This window comes from Myxine glutinosa, chromosome 1, assembly GCF_964187855.1.
Source record: "Myxine glutinosa chromosome 1, kmMyxGlut1.1, whole genome shotgun sequence".
Taxonomy (NCBI): domain Eukaryota; kingdom Metazoa; phylum Chordata; class Myxini; order Myxiniformes; family Myxinidae; genus Myxine; species Myxine glutinosa.
In genome coordinates this window covers 379,006,444-379,022,160 of record NC_136261.1, presented here as the reverse complement: position 1 = coordinate 379,022,160, position 15,717 = coordinate 379,006,444, and the positions used below count along the sequence as shown (strand labels likewise).

The following is a 15,717-nucleotide window of genomic DNA, read 5'->3' as shown; positions in this document are numbered from 1 at the left end:
GTGTGGACAGGTAATGCTCAGTGGCCCGAATGGAAAGGTTATATAGTCAAAGCCAAGTGGACAGTAAAAGCAATGCTGTGTTGCAGGACTTCGTGGGGGTGCATGATGGAGCACCCGTGGCTCGGACCGTTTGTAGCTTGTTGGAGTCTGGTGTGTCGTAAGCTGGTAACAGAGATGGGTCACCAGCCATGGAGGTGTTGAGTCAAGGCTCGATTACGTACAGAGCTGTAAAATGAGTGTTTTGATGGGCTGGGAGCTTAATTGTTGAGAAGGTTGTGTATATAGCCTGGGTTCAAATATCGTGTTCCGATCATCAGTGAGTGTACTGTTCTTCAGATGCCGTCGTCAGTTGCTTGAGATAAATGGGAGGCAAGGTATCATTGGCATTCTAAACAATATATGTACGTAAGAAGGGATGGGATTGTACTGATTTTGGACAAGTGCATAATCAATAGAGATATTGAGAGCTTGCATGGCTGGAGAAGGTAGTACAGCAGAGTTTCTTCTTCTTCAAACAATGGTGTATCGAGGCTGTTGGACCGGGGATTCTTAACCGGTGGATTGCGATCCATCAGTGGGCCACGGCTTGGTGGTCCGCAGAGATCGTGCCAGCCTGAGAAAGGAAGTATATTAATATATAACCCTATTTGTGAACGTCTGTTTGCTCAGTTGTGCCTCATGGACAGCCTAAGGAAGTGACTCAGAAAGGGAAGAGGGGATCCATGGAGGATAACTTTTCATGACAAAAAACATGGGCGCATCAGATTTAGCCTCTAGGTCTAGGGGCTTTCAGACACGCCAGGCACGCCCTACTGCAGGGCGTGGCAGCAGGGCGTGCCCAAGGGCGTGGCAGCGGGGCGTGGCTTCCTCTGTGTATAAAAAGGACCCCTACACACACGTGACTGACTTGCAGTTTATGCTTGCAGACTTGCAGTTGAATCCTGCAGTTTATGCGACTCAGCCTGATTAAGATTGGGAATACTCCTACCTAACGAGCGAGAAATGGAATAGTCACACTTGGGTTGTTGAACTCCTGGCCTGTAACCTGTGATCACAACACAGCCTTTCATTACGGAGACTGAGGGTGCAGCCAAGGAGAAAGAAAAGCTGGACGGCCCAGACCGGGCGTAACCACAGGCCTGTCATGATGTCACGAAGCACTTGCTTGTGCTCATGGATTGAGCAACAACAACATATTGCATATGTGCAGGGCCTGCATTATGCTTAGTCTACGAGCTCTCTGTCTGCAAAACATGCCCGGGCCATATCACTGAGGCATCTCTCCTTTCTCACGAAGCCAGCAAGGAGGGAACCGCCAGCAGGAAGCTTGGACAAGCAGAGGGTAAAAGCCAAATATCATTACATTACCTGACCCCCCCCCCCCCCCCCCCCCATGCGGACCTAATTCAGATCCTGGGGGGGACAGGGCCTTCTCCATCGCTGCTCCCACCCTCTGGAACTCACTACCTCACACCATCAGAGACTCCTCCTCACTCACCACATTCAAAACATCACTCAAGACCCACCTGTTCAACACTGCATTCAACATTTAACCCACAGCATTTAACCCCTGACTATCTCTTCTCCTTCTCCCTCCTTTTTGCTTTGAATATTTCCCAATTGATTCTTGTTTTTTGCAATTGTTTTTATGTTTTGCTATGCATTATGTTTTGCACTCTGTCAAAGCGTCTTTGGGCTCCCTGAAAAGCGATATATAAAATAAATGCATTATTATTATTATTATTATTATTATTACATTCCAGCTGATCTGCTGGTGCTGCAGGTGGAATGCGAGCAAGCATTCCAATTCAGAGGAACTTGCTGAAGGACATTAATAAACCAGACAAAGATGATTGGACCAACGGACTCGAGGACATGCAGTTTGCTTTACACCTGGAGAGGGAAGTGAACGAATCACTACTGGAACTCCACGATATTGCTGCAAAAAATAAGGATCCTCAAATGTGTGAGTTCTTGGGGCACGAGTACCTGGATGAAGATATCCTACTGAGAAGCGTCCATTGGCCAAGGAATGTGGCTGTCCATTCATTGGAAAAGGTATGGATGAAAAACCAGCAAGTTATTTTGCACCGCCAGAGGTGGCTTGTGGAGACGGCACCATGTGAGACGGAGACCAAGAAGAAACCACCTCCACTCCCCAACGGATCATCACACGAGGGAACGATGTCTGAGCCACAAAACGCACTTATTCATCATCTGGAGAACTCCCGGGATTCTGATGCCTTTTCACGCCTGGACTCCTCAAGTGCATGCCATTACGCTCGAGATGGTGGATACTTCACAAGGTTCATCGAAGCAGCAGCAACCATCAGCAACCACTACTACCCCTACACCAAATAGAAAAGTGAGAGTAAAGCAGTAATGCAATGAGCAGCTGTTGCTCCCACCTGATCCTCGGAGTTTTCATGTACTCCACAGCAGAAAGTGGGGGCCAGTGGGATAGCACCCCACACGTGACGGTCACTAATGGACGTCGAGTGCAAGTGCTCCGTTTCCTGTTTACAGGAGGAGTTTTCCCAAGGTGCGTGGTTTCTGAGTTTGGCTGATTCTGTCCCAAGAGTTATTGGGCAACTGTTCATCTTTGCTAGGCCACAGAACCTTCGTGACTTCGCGAGTTACAGGGGCTGGACATGCCTCTTAGTCTGATGTCGAGGTTCGTTAGAACCTCATAGGCCAACGCGCTCAAAGCAGAGAACCAATGATGTTTGTTTTTTGGACTGTCACCTACGACTTGCGCGGTTGTCAAGCTGTGATTTTGGGCCATGGCACACTGGTACATCTACAACTGACTTTTGCTTCTCGGACTAATGGTGCGAAGAGACTTCTGTAGCCTTTGCCGGAACATAATGAGTTTTGAAGGCATACATTGTTAAAATAATGTTGTGTCGTTGGTGATTAAGTTCACGGGCGGCAGACAGCCGAGCAGTTTTAACTCCGAGGTGAATTCCCAAAATTTGGCGGCCAGTCCGTCGTGCGCAGGTGAAGGAAACCAGGGTGCTTACTAGCATGGATGAAAGCCACGGGGTTTTATCCGAAAACCAACACCATGCAACCAACACATGGCAAATGACATGCAATAATAATAAATTTAATGAAGTAAATCAATGAGGTAAAAATGAAAGGTGAGGTAAAACTATAATTCCTACAGTGAGGGACCCTCCATGTAGACACAAAAACAGACAAAGGGAAAGATAATGAATATAAAACAATGGTCTTTTTTTAAATATCAGCCTACACTCAGCTTTCTCCCTGAGGTCATTGAAAGACTTCGGCAGTATAAAGACTTGATTGGTGCCCGACGCCACTCGTGCAGGAAATGCCCCGCCAATGGCGCCGAAACATTGTTTAATTATATTTAACTAGCCGAATGCACCCGGCATTGCCCGGGTTCTTTTTGAATGAATTTACTACTATAATTTTACTACTATTTACTACTATAGAATTTACTACAACACCAAGCCTGGTGTTGGGCTAGCGGCTAGGGTGCCAGCTTAGGATCCTAGGATCCTGGGTTCGAATCCCGGTCGATCGCTGAATTAACGCCAGGGGGGTTGACTCAGCCTGTCATCCTTCCGAGGTCGGCTAATTGAGTACCAGTTCACTGGTCAATTCCCTGCTTGTCGTAAAAGGCGACAAAAAGGGTTGGCGACAAAAAGGGTTGGCGACAAAAAGGGTTGGCGGCAGGAAGGGCATCCGGCCGTAAAACATTGCTTCAGAAAGGGGACCAACAAAAACAACAACAACCACGGTGCCCAAAAAAGGCCAACCCCCGCTTTGCGGGGAAAATGGCCTCTAAAGGTGGTTGTTACTACTATAATTCAGCTTTTACTCACGGCCGTAGCAGATTGACTACTATAATTCAGCTCAGCTTTTAATTGCGAAATGGGCCCAGCCTAGCCGAGGTGGCCTCGACCGGCCTCGCCACCTAGCATATAACCTTCCCGCAGCCCGTCCCGACATTTTTTGTTTTTGACGTTTCCTCCTATCTTTCACCATTCAGGAGATTAGCGCGTGCAGACAGACAAACAAACAAACAAACAAAAACTTTCTTTTATATATATATATAGATAGATTATTTTAATGGTTTAATTGTTTTCATTGCTTAAATTGTTTTCCATAGAAACTTCGAATCAAGGAAGAGATTGTGCAGTTGATTTAACTTTGTTGTTCTAGTCAGAACCAAAGGCGATGGGGGGGGGGGGGGTGAGGGAGGGGAGGGGGACTGTGAGAGAATAATAAAATAACAAGACTGTTAATTGATGTTTCTCAATTAAAAGATTATTCATGACCAGATATAGGTTTATAAGATTATGTGATTTGCAATGCATGATGGATAATGTGTAAGATTTACTTTTGAACTTGCTGTGCAAATTACACTGAGCACGGAAGAGAATGCACAAGTTAGAATCTCCAGTTGAAATGTCTTAATATCTTGTTAGCGGAGACCGCATCCTTCGGACTGCTGAGTCTGTTGTTTTAACAGTCAGAGCTGTGCCTGTTGAATGTATTTCCTCTTATTGGTTTTAGCTATATAAGAAGCTTCATGACAAATTGTATTTCGGAGTGTTCCACGGTTCAAGTACTGTGTGTTGCTCCCGGTTTGCAAACGTGAATTAAATGTCGATGAAGTGATTCAACCATCTTTTTGATTGGTCTGACTTGATTGGTGTTCAAGTTTTTTCCACCACAATATGGTTTTTGTCCCCACTCTCCTGGCCGAGGACGCAACAATTCTGAACTTCGGTCCCTGACGTGGAGGGGTGCGGACAAATTTTGGAATATCATGATGCCTCCAATCAGCCACAGTTCAAGTTCGTGATGGTATTTCTACGCAGGTCACCCAAAGACCCGAGTTGTTTCACTGTAACCGCTAAGGTTCAGCCGATGAATAAGAGGAGCACTGCGCAAATGAGATAACAGGAAACATTGGGTCTCGTACAGAAGCCGTTTTATTCGTTGGCTCCGTGAAAATACAAGATGAGAAACAAACAGCAAATTACTAACAAATCTCCATAATTGCAGTTCACACATTCAGTTTCACTACAAACAATCATACAGCAGTTTGTCGTTCTGGACGAGAAAACAGTAATGGCGAAATAAAAACCGTTTGCAAAGCATTTACTGTACCTCACAAAGCGGCAAATGCACATCAAATCCATTTCTTTCAGCTTAAGCAGCAAATGTATTACACTACCGGTGAAAAGTTTTAGAACACCTCAATTTTCCAGTTTTTATTGAAATTTACACAGTTTAATGTCTCAATGTACTCTGAAATTAAGCATAGAACAAATAAACAATTGGAGATAAAAAAAGAAATCGTAGAATCATTTTGTTTAACAAAATTTAATTTAAATTTTGACTCCGCAAAGTAGCCACCTTTTGCACATACTAGGGCATGCCCGTACGTGGGTGCCCGTTCCTTGCCAAAAAAAAAAAAAACGCTACCCGTACGCCCTACCCCGCCCGTACGCCCGTACGCCCGTAAACAAAAAAAACAACGCTCTTCGCTTCCGCCCTTCGCTCTGACTGAATTGGGAGAAATAATGCGCATAAGAAATCGAGAAATTATTATTTTCTCCGGAAGAAATCGAATTACGAACCGTAATGGCGCACGCGCTCGGCTCGGCTCGCTCTCACATCGGCCACGCCTACGCAATAACGCGTTCTGTGATTGGCTGCCGGAAGTGCAGTCTTCACTGTCCGGAAGGTCGCAAATCGCAGTTACGATGAATCGCAAATTAGTTTTAATTAGTTTTAAAACATAGTTTAACGGCAACATAGTTTGCCAACGTGAAATAAATGAATACGCTCTCAAATGTGCCGTCCGAGGCAGAGTCTGTTCGCCACGTTCGGCACACGTGATAGCTCGCTGCTCTCTGATTGGTTGAATCGTTTTTTGGACATAGCTCGGTAACTACTTCTCCGATTAATATGAAACGTTGAAAAGGCACATCCTCGGGTCCCCAGCAATATACCTGGCAAGTTTCAAGTATATCGGACCCGTGGTTGTCGAGAAACAGCGGTCACAGACAAACACACAGACACACACACAGACACACAGACACACAGAGATTACTGGAATTATAGATAGATAACCGCCAAACACACTCGTGGCATTCTTTCTGCAATGGAAACCAAATATTGTTCGGGAAGTTCTTCCCAACACTGTTGCAGAAGTTCCCACAAATGTGTTGCACTTGTAGGTTGCTTTGCTTTCACCCTTCTGTCCAATTTATCCCAAACCAGCTTTATGGGGTTTAAGTCTGGATTTGCACTGCAGGAAGTAGTATATTGCTATCATAATGGCGAGAAAAGGGCAATTAACAAAGGAAGACAGACAGACCATTATAACCCTTTAAAGTGTAGGTCTTTCCTTTAGATAAATTGCAAAGAAAGCCAAGGTGTCAGTGAGTACAGTTTCCTACACCATCAAAAGGCACTTGGAAACTGGAGGAAACTCTGACAGCAAGAGGTCTGGCAGACCCAAAGCCACAACAGAATCAGAAGACAAGTTTCTGAGAGTCAACAGCTTGCGTGATAGGCGGCTCACAGGACAACAGCTTCAAGCACAGCTTAACACTGGTCGAAGTAAGCAAGTCTCCATTTCATTTGTGGAGAGAAGACTTCGAGCTGCAGGTTTGACTGGTCGAGTGGCAGTAAGAAAACCATTGCTAAGATGGCAAAATAAGAAAAAGAGGCTTGCCTGGACCATGAAGCACCGCCAATGGACTACTGAAGACGGTACGAAGGTCTTATGGACCGATTAATCAAAATTTGAAATCTTTGGTGCATCACGCAGGGTTTTTGTACACCGTCGAGTAGGCGAAAGGATGGTTCTCAGTATGTGACACCAACTGTCAAACATGGAGGAGGAAGCGTGATGGTCTGGGGCTCTTTTGGTCAGCGACTTGCACAGAGTGACTGGCACCCTGAACCAAAAGGGCTACCACAGTATTTTGGAGCGCCATGCAATACCCTCTGGTATACTATGCCTAGTTGGTCAGGGGTTCATCCTACAGCAAGATAATTACCCTAAACACACCTCCAGGCTATGTCAAAACTACCTTCGAGGAAAAGAACAAGACGGTCGGCTTCAAATCATGGAATGTCCAGCACAGTCTCCAGATTTAACCCCCATCGAGCTGGTTTGGGATGAACTTTTTTTTTTTTTTTTTTTTTTTTTTTTTTTTTTTTTTTTTTTTTGTATACAAGGTCGAGGCTCGTGAAAGAGCGAACATTAATCACACAGAAAGACAAACCGACACATAAAACATATAACATAGGGAGCGGTAGACAAGATGGGGAGAGAGGGGGAAGGACACAAACACAACATTTGAGTGCAGTGACCGAGAGACATGGAGACATCGAGAGATCTGAGAGAGGGCGAGGGCTTGGGGGGGGGGCGTGGGAAGGGGGCGGTGGGAGAGGTATAAAACATATGGACACTGCCAGGACTTCCAGGAAAGAAGTTGGAATTTCAAACAAGGTGGATCTGGGGTGAATTAGCGGGGGTAGAAAAGATCAAGGTTTTGGATGGGGGAAGATAAGAGATGGTGGTGAACAGCTGTTTTAAAGACCTGGAGGGAGGAGTGGGATTGAAGGGAGTGAGGGAGTTTGTTCCAGAGGCGGGAGAAAAGAGGAATGAAAGAGTGAAGGTGAGCAGAGAGCCGAGATTTCGGCACTTTAACCATCAGAGGGTTGCTGGCAGATCTTGTGCGACCTGTAGGAATATTTGGGGGACAGAGCACAGAGAGAGCTGGGGGTGCAAGGCCGGAGAGGAGTCGGTAGAAGACAGAAAGACCACCTACCTGCCTGCGGTGAGTGAGTCAAAGGCCCTCAGAGATAGCTTCATCGCGGGAGATTCCAATAATTCTGAAAGCTTTGGTTTCAACAGCGTGAAGCCGAGCTAGGTGTGAGGCAGCAGCACCGGCCCATAGGGGAGAACAGTATTCCATTGAGCTGCGGATGAAAGCCTTGTATGTGGTGAGGAGCTCAGGTGTGCCGAGGAAGGACTTCGCACGACGGAGGATGCCCAGTCGGCGACTGGCTTTGGAGGCCAGCTTGGAAATGTGGTTTTCCCAAGAAAGATCATGGCAGATAGTGAGACCCAAAATCTTGAGCGACAGAACTTCTTGGAGAGGATTGTTGAGAAAGTAGATGGGAGGGTTGTCCAGTCGATCTTTTCGGAGAGACATAGTAAGAGTGTGAGATTTGTCAGGATTGAAAGACATGTTCCACTTGTTTGACCAGTCTGTGATTTTGTCCAGGTCTTCAGAGAGTGAGGAGGCAGCAGACTGCCGATCTGAGGGAAGAGGAATGGAGCGGCAGAGAGTGGAGTCATCAGCAAAGAGATAGAGAGGATTTTCGAGAGAGTCAGAGAGATCATTGATGAAGACCAGAAAAAGCACGGGGCCCAGAACACTGCCTTGGGGAACTCCAGCCTGAACAGGAAGAGGAGATGAGAGAAACCCATTCAGGGCCACACGTTGACGATGACTAGAGAGGAAGTCCGCCAGCCATGCGTGGAGATTTCCATGGATACCAAAGGAGGAGAGTTTGGTGAGCAGAGCGGGGTGCCAGACCGTGTCGAAGGCACGTGATATGTCGAGGGAGACAGCTCTAATTTCCTGTTTGGCATTGAGGACCTCCATCCATTGTTGAGACAGCAGAAGCAGCATGTCCAGAGTAGAGTGACCTGGTCTGAAACCAAATTGATGATCAGAGATCAAGCCATTGGAGAAGAGGAAAGATTTCATATCCGAAGCAATGATGGATTCCATGACTTTGCTGATAATTGGGAGAAGGCTGATTGGTCTGTAGTTGCTAGGATCTGTTTTTGCACCTTTTTTGTGCAAAGCGGTGATGTTGGCTGATTTCCAAGCAGATGGCAGTTGACCTTGAGCAAAAGAGAGGGTGAAGAGAACAGAGAGAGGGTGAGACAGAGCAGCAGAGCAGGATTTTAGGACCCGTGGGCTGATGCCGTCGGGTCCAGTTGCAGAATCAGAGTCGAGGGTTGACAGAAACTTTTCCACCTTGTCAGGAGGAAAGGACACGGAGTCCAGGAGCAGCAGGGTACGACTGGGTATGGTGGGTACAGAGAGGGATGGGTTTGGGACACAAGATTTAGAGGCAAACACAGAGTTGAGGCATTCAGCTTTTTCACGTGCGGAGTCAGCTGTGTAGCCGTTTGAGGTAAGGGAGGGGATGGAGGGGGAACAAACACCAGAAACGGATTTGACCAGACGCCACCAGGATTTGGAAGAGGGAGACAGATAAGAGAGTTCGGTCTTGAGAACGGAGAGATATTGTTTCCTGGCTCTCCTGAGGGTGGACACACACTTGTTTCGGGCTTTGTGAAAGGAAATGAGATTTCCTTCCGTTGGATTTGCTTTCCAGGAGACGAAGGCAAGTTGTTTCTGGGCAACAGCCTCACCACAAGATTCCGTGTACCATGGACGGGAGGAAGGGTATGACAACTGAAGACGAGATGGGATAAATCTGTGCATGAGAGAGAGCAATTTACTTTGGAAGAATTCCCAGGATGAGTTGATGTCAGAGGTGGTAGAGATGGGAGACCAGTCCAGATGATTGATGGCTGCTTGAAGACCGTGCCAGTTGGCCTGAGTGAAATGCCAGACTCGTCGACGCTGAGCAGGCTCCCTGAGGATGGTCAGAGAGATGTCCACTTTAACAAGGACATGATCAGATGATCCGATCGGAGCAGAAGAAGAGCAGCAGACATTTTCAGGGAAGTTAGTCATAACCAAGTCCAGAAGAGAAGATGTTCCGTTGACTGAGATCCGGGTCGGGAAATTGACAGATTGTGTCAGTCCCAGTGAGTCGCAGAAGTCCTTTGCTGAGGAGCCATGGCTGGTGAGAGAGGTACCCACACCCAGCCAACTGGCATGATGACAGTTGAAATCACCACATATGAGGAAGAGAGAGTTGGGATGAGTAGATAGAAGTTGGTCCATATCATCAGACAGCGAGATGTAGATTGAGTCATCACTGTTTGGTGGACGGTACAACACACATATGAACAAGAGGTGGGAGCGAAGGGGAAGCCGTAGCCAGAGGTATTCCTGGGGGTGAGGTGGAGAGAGTGCTGTGCAGGGCGAGTGAGGAAGAGAGTTTTTGATAAAGATAGCAACCCCGCCTCCAGGACGAGGCTCAGGTCTATCATACCGGAGGAGGGAGTAGCCCGGGAGAGATACTATGGAATCAGAGACATCATAAAGGAGGAAAGTTTCTGTTAAGCAGATCACGTCTGGTTTGACAGAAGCAACCTGTATGGAGAGATCAGTTAAGTTTGAACGAAGGCCCCGGATGTTTGAGGTCCATACCGTTAATGAAGAGGAAGGGGGAGCATCAGATACAGAACAGGGGGGAGGAGGGGTAGGGTAAGATGTGGAAGAGGTGGAAGAGGTAGGGAGAGCTGTTGAAGGTGTGTCAGAGATTTCAGAATAGCTCGGAGAAAGGGAAGGATGGGGCGGACAAAAGGTTTGATGGTGATTGGGTGAGCCACAATGAGGTGTTATTTGAGGAGGGGGAAAAGCGAGGCAGAAGGTTGGGGGAGATGGAGGTGAGAGTTTGAAGGGGGAAGAAGCGGGGAGGACGCTTTGAGGAGGGGGAGTGAGAGGGGGGAAATTGAGAAGCAATGAGGGTGGGGAGATTTGAAGGGGAGGGGTGAGGGGGGAGTTTGGGAGGGAAGGGGCAAGGGGAGGGATTTGAAAGGGATGGGATATGGGGGAGATTTGGAGGGGAGGGGTGAGGCAGGAGTCTAGGAGGGGAGGGGCGAGGGGGCGAAAGGGTGAAAGCAAAGCAACCTACAAGTGCATCACATTTGTGGGAACTTCTGCAACAGTGTTGGGAAGAACTTCCCGAACAATATTTGATTTCCATTGTAGAAAGAATGCCACGAGTGTGTTCGGCGGTTATATCTGCAAAAGGTGTCGACTTTGCTGAGTGAAAAATTAAATTAAATTTTGTTAAACAAAATGATTCTATGATTTCTTTTTATCTCCAATTGTTTATTTGTTCTATGCTTAATTTCAGAGTACATTGAGACATTAAACTGCGTAAATTTCAATAAAAACTGGAAAAATTGAGGTGTTCTAAAACTTTTGACCGGTAGTATATATATCAAAGAAACAAATGAAATTGCATACTAACTTTGGATCCTCAGTTAATCTTTTTCAGAGTTCAGTGTTTAACCTCTCCGCACAGTTTCATGCATTCTTCATTTGCGCGCGCTCCAGTTCGCCACAACATGAAATCTGCTAAAGACTTCGCTAGTTAAACGATAAAAGATAGAACTAACTATGAAGCCTAATGGTGTTGGTGGACGTTACAAAACGGAGATACAAATTGCTGTTACGAAAAGCACAATATGAACCACCAATAAAAACACTACTCATACAGCCGCTATACCGCCACAACCACCGGTGTGGCAAAAGCCCCTCAAAAAATTAGATTGCCATGAACGAATGTGGTCGGCAGATATTACATACCTCCCCTTAGTCCCCACCCCCATAAACTTTGAAGAAAGCTCACAGAGGTCTCACCCATTCCTCACTCCGCACAGGAAATATATCTAGCCAAGTGTACAAGACTACAGGCTCTCCATTAAATATTGTCGTGTTTGCAGGGGTGAATCCCCCTGGCAAACAAAGAATGACAGAACAGGTTGTTAACTCCTGAGGTGATATCCAATGTGGCAGTTATGGCGCGCATGGGACCAAAGAACCATGAAGCGCTTATACTGACAGAAAACGGGTTTAATACCAAACAAACAAGGGAATTTTTAAAAAATAATCACTATATATAATGAGGTAAAACAATGAGGTCAAATAATGAGGTAAAATATATCCTATTAAAACTAAGGTGCCTCGCTCTCAGTCACGGTCACAGATGAGGAAAAGGAACACAAAACCAAGCGACATATCTCTGGTGTGGCAGCGGGGGAGTGGAAAAATGGGGCAAGCAGCTGCTGTTGAGGAGATGAGCAGGGTGATGTGCAAGGTAAGTTGACAGCTGGACGACAAAACGGTGGTGAGGATTCGGGCAGGACGACCTCTTTAAACTGCCTCTTCTTCCAATTCTGCTCAGAAGTCCTTCAGCCTTAAGCTACATTTTCCCTGCTTATGTATATCGAGATGCTACTACACAGTACACGTCACACAGTCCATAGTATTCCTATGCATTTCTACCTTTCCTACGGTATTCTCTAACCTATCCCCATAAATGTAACAATCAAAGGGAGGCACAAAGCACACCTCCCTTTATATGCGATCATTTCTCTGTATTCAACTTTAACATGGGGACTGAAAACTAGTTTCTCGGCTTCTACTGGACGTTATCGGCTGCAAACTTCAGAAGTAAATACGTTGCACGTTGAGGTAATATGTTCCAAATTTCAGCAACATCCATTTCCGCATTCTTGAGTTTTATTAAGAAAACCTTGGACGTTGGTGTCTGTCCATCCGTCCGTCTGCCCAATATGTGTTGGCGCTCATATATCAAAGGTTATACATTGAAACTAGATGAAACTTGGAATATACATTGGCAAATTAATGGCTTTCAAAACAAATTCAAAATCTGTTCTCATTAAGGGGGTCTACAGAGGAGGTGGGGGAGTGTTCACCCCCCCCCCCCCTCCCCCAAAATAGGTATTTGCTCATTTCTCCGAAAGTACACCAACAATTTTGTTGAAATGTGGCCACAAGCTTCATATCTGATGCCTAATGAAGGTGTATTGACTGCATAAAAATCTGCACTCATTGAGGGGGTGTACGCACTCGCTTCTCAACCACAAAATTATGAAGAGGCCTCGATGGGGGGGAAGAAGCTAGATAAGGGAGGTCTTTTAACAGTAGACTGAAAATGTCAGGAATAAAGAAAAAGTAGCTATTCTGGTTCCCCAGCTGACCTGACAGTTTATCTGAGATACACCTTTAGTATCCCTTTCTTATTGAGCAATCCTTCCACAATATTATCGAATATTATTGAACACAATAAACCCCGTGAGCATAACACCCCCTATCGTGCATTGATGGATCATTGGATCACCCTACCTGTAAAACACAGGGATGAGAGTTTATATGCTGGGTCGGTATTCGCACCGAAGCGAGACAGCTTTAGAGAATAGCGTGCGTACCTCGAGAGTTCAGGGAATCCTGCCAGTCAAATCATGGAGTGACATTGTGAGCAACAGTCGCCCAGATATTGAACACCAAAACCCATGCTGTCCCCTCCCTAGTGGACGACATTAAGGAACAAGTTATGTTTGGAGTTATGGGGTAATGGGATAATGCAGTTATGGGGTAATGGGGTTATGGAGCAATGGGGTTGTGGGGTAATGGGATAATGGGGTAATGTGGTTATGGGGTTGTGGGGTGATGGGGTTTTGGGATAATGAGGTTATGGGATAATGGTGTTATGGTTCTATGCCAATACGCCTCTGACAGAGTTCCGGGAAGCAGTAAAAGGTCGGGATGTTTGGAGAAATGTGATCACGACATCATCAGAAGTCGGACATGACTCGACGGAACAAGTAACTTAATAATATAAACTTTAAAAAGAGAAGTGAATGTTTAACATGAAGGATTGCAGGTGTTTGTTTTAAACCCGATTGCAGGTGTAAACCTGTTTTTAATTTAAAAACCCGGGGTAGTGCGAGCAGAGTCCCCACTACCAAAAATTGTAAGGCTGACTTTCCCCCATTTGGGGAAATTCAGGGGTTAACCCCAACCGCCCCAGAGTGCAATCTTGCCCTGAGGGCAGCACCTGTATGATCACGATTTACCTCCCACCAGGTGGGTATGAATTCTTCATTACAGTCGGTGATGCGCCGCCTTCTCGGGAATTTCCCTTCGTGTGATGACGCTATTTAACTTGGTGACATCATCATGCCAGTTATTAAATGGTGATTTTATTGCTGCGCTTGGATTGGATCGAAGAGATTCCCACGAAGATGAAGAGATTAAAATCTCCGTGGGAAACAATGAGAACCTGACGTTTTGGGTGTGAACCCTTCATCTGACCAAAAGAGAAAGCAACACCGAAAAGGTCACCTGGCCATGTTTTCAATGGTGTGATTGGTGAAACCTGATGAACTTTCTGTTAATTACATCTATGGTTCGACATTCTACCTGTGATCGGATCCAAACCAACTCTCACCTTCACTATTAACACTCATTCTCCATTCCAGGTAAACACGAAGGTATTCATCTACCTGGAGGGACTTTCACTCACACATCCCCTACTTATTACATAGAAATTATCCTGCTCGTCACACAGTCCATGCTATTTCCTATACAAATCTACCTCTCCTATGGTATTCGTTCACCTACCCCCACAAACGTAACAATATCTTTTTGTGAAGTGAAAACAATTCTACAAGGTGAGGATTATAAATATCTTCAAATGTCTAAAGCATGATTGGGGTAAAAACATCAGGATGTGCCAATAATGTGTTGTACACCAATGCAGTCAAACCTTTTTACAGGTCCTTGAAATCCTGAAAAGGAAGATAACAAAGACTGACATCAAGATGATATTTGAATGAATTAATGTTTCTTTACATTTATTAGATATAAGTGTAAGGTATCTCGACAGACTACGATCGATTGTAGCACACGTTTATTGACTCTCCCGATACAGGCCCGATTTACCACAGCGCCATCCGAGCTGGGCCGTAACTTCCGGAAAAACGGAAATAAACCCACGGTCACTGTGTAGGGATACAATGGTGAATATTTGCAGCTTCATACATGACATCCTCCCCTTTAAGTCCAAAATTACCAAGAGCAATAAGTGCTAGACTTCCAAAATTGACATTTCAAAAGCAACATTTCCAAAACATGTGAAAATATGTGTGCAAACGATTATGAGAATAATGAAAATACGTGAAGATAGAACATGTGTCACCGTGAAAATAGAACGTGTATCATCGTGAAAATAGAACATGTGTCACCGTGAAAATAGAACGTGTGTCATCGTGAAAATAGAACATGTGTCGACGTGAAAATAGAACATGTGTCAACGTGAAAATAGATCATGTTCAAAGATTCAACCAGTCGGGTGCTTTTCTCTCACACATTGAGCGTCGCGGTGACCAGTGGATACAGAGTCCGAGGTGATTCCTTTGGGTCGCGGTGTACCAGTGGATACAGAGTCTGAGGTGATTCCTTTGGTCTCCACGAAGGGTGTAGCGTGCGCAGAGGTTTTCGGGGCATCCGAGCCGGCTGGAGCGGCCACGACGATCTCCGGCAGTGGCGGGTCGAACTGTTGTTCTGACTGTGATGATGCTGCAGGCTCTACCGACCGACAGTGATGGTAGGTTATGTGGTCCTGATGTCGACGAATTTCACGGCCGTCCTGCAGGCGAATCACGCAAGACAGTGGACCTGGCTTCTCGATGATGTCCCCCGGTAGCCACATCGCACCTGCACCAAAATTTCGGGCAAACACTGGATCTCCTATGTTGATACAGCGACTGTTGGACGACTTATCGTGCACCAACTTTTGATTAAGCTGGCTCCGATAAACATTTGATGATCTGTCTGGTTTGAGATTGTCAAGTGTCGATCTCAAGTGTCATTTCATCAATTACTCAGATGGAGCTGCACCAGTTGATTGTGGCGTGATGTGGTATTTGAACAGGAGACGAGAAAGCTTTGTTTCCAGGGTTCCCTC

At 45.9% G+C, this 15,717-nt stretch overlaps 1 non-coding gene across 1 annotated transcript; it reads right to left on the bottom strand.

The window, feature by feature from the left end:
* Window positions 1-13,684: 13,684 nt before the first annotated feature.
* On the bottom strand, window positions 13,685-13,843 carry LOC137420181 (U1 spliceosomal RNA). The gene has a single exon (XR_010983151.1). It is a non-coding gene; the product is annotated as a U1 spliceosomal RNA (small nuclear RNA).
* Window positions 13,844-15,717: the final 1,874 nt, after the last annotated feature.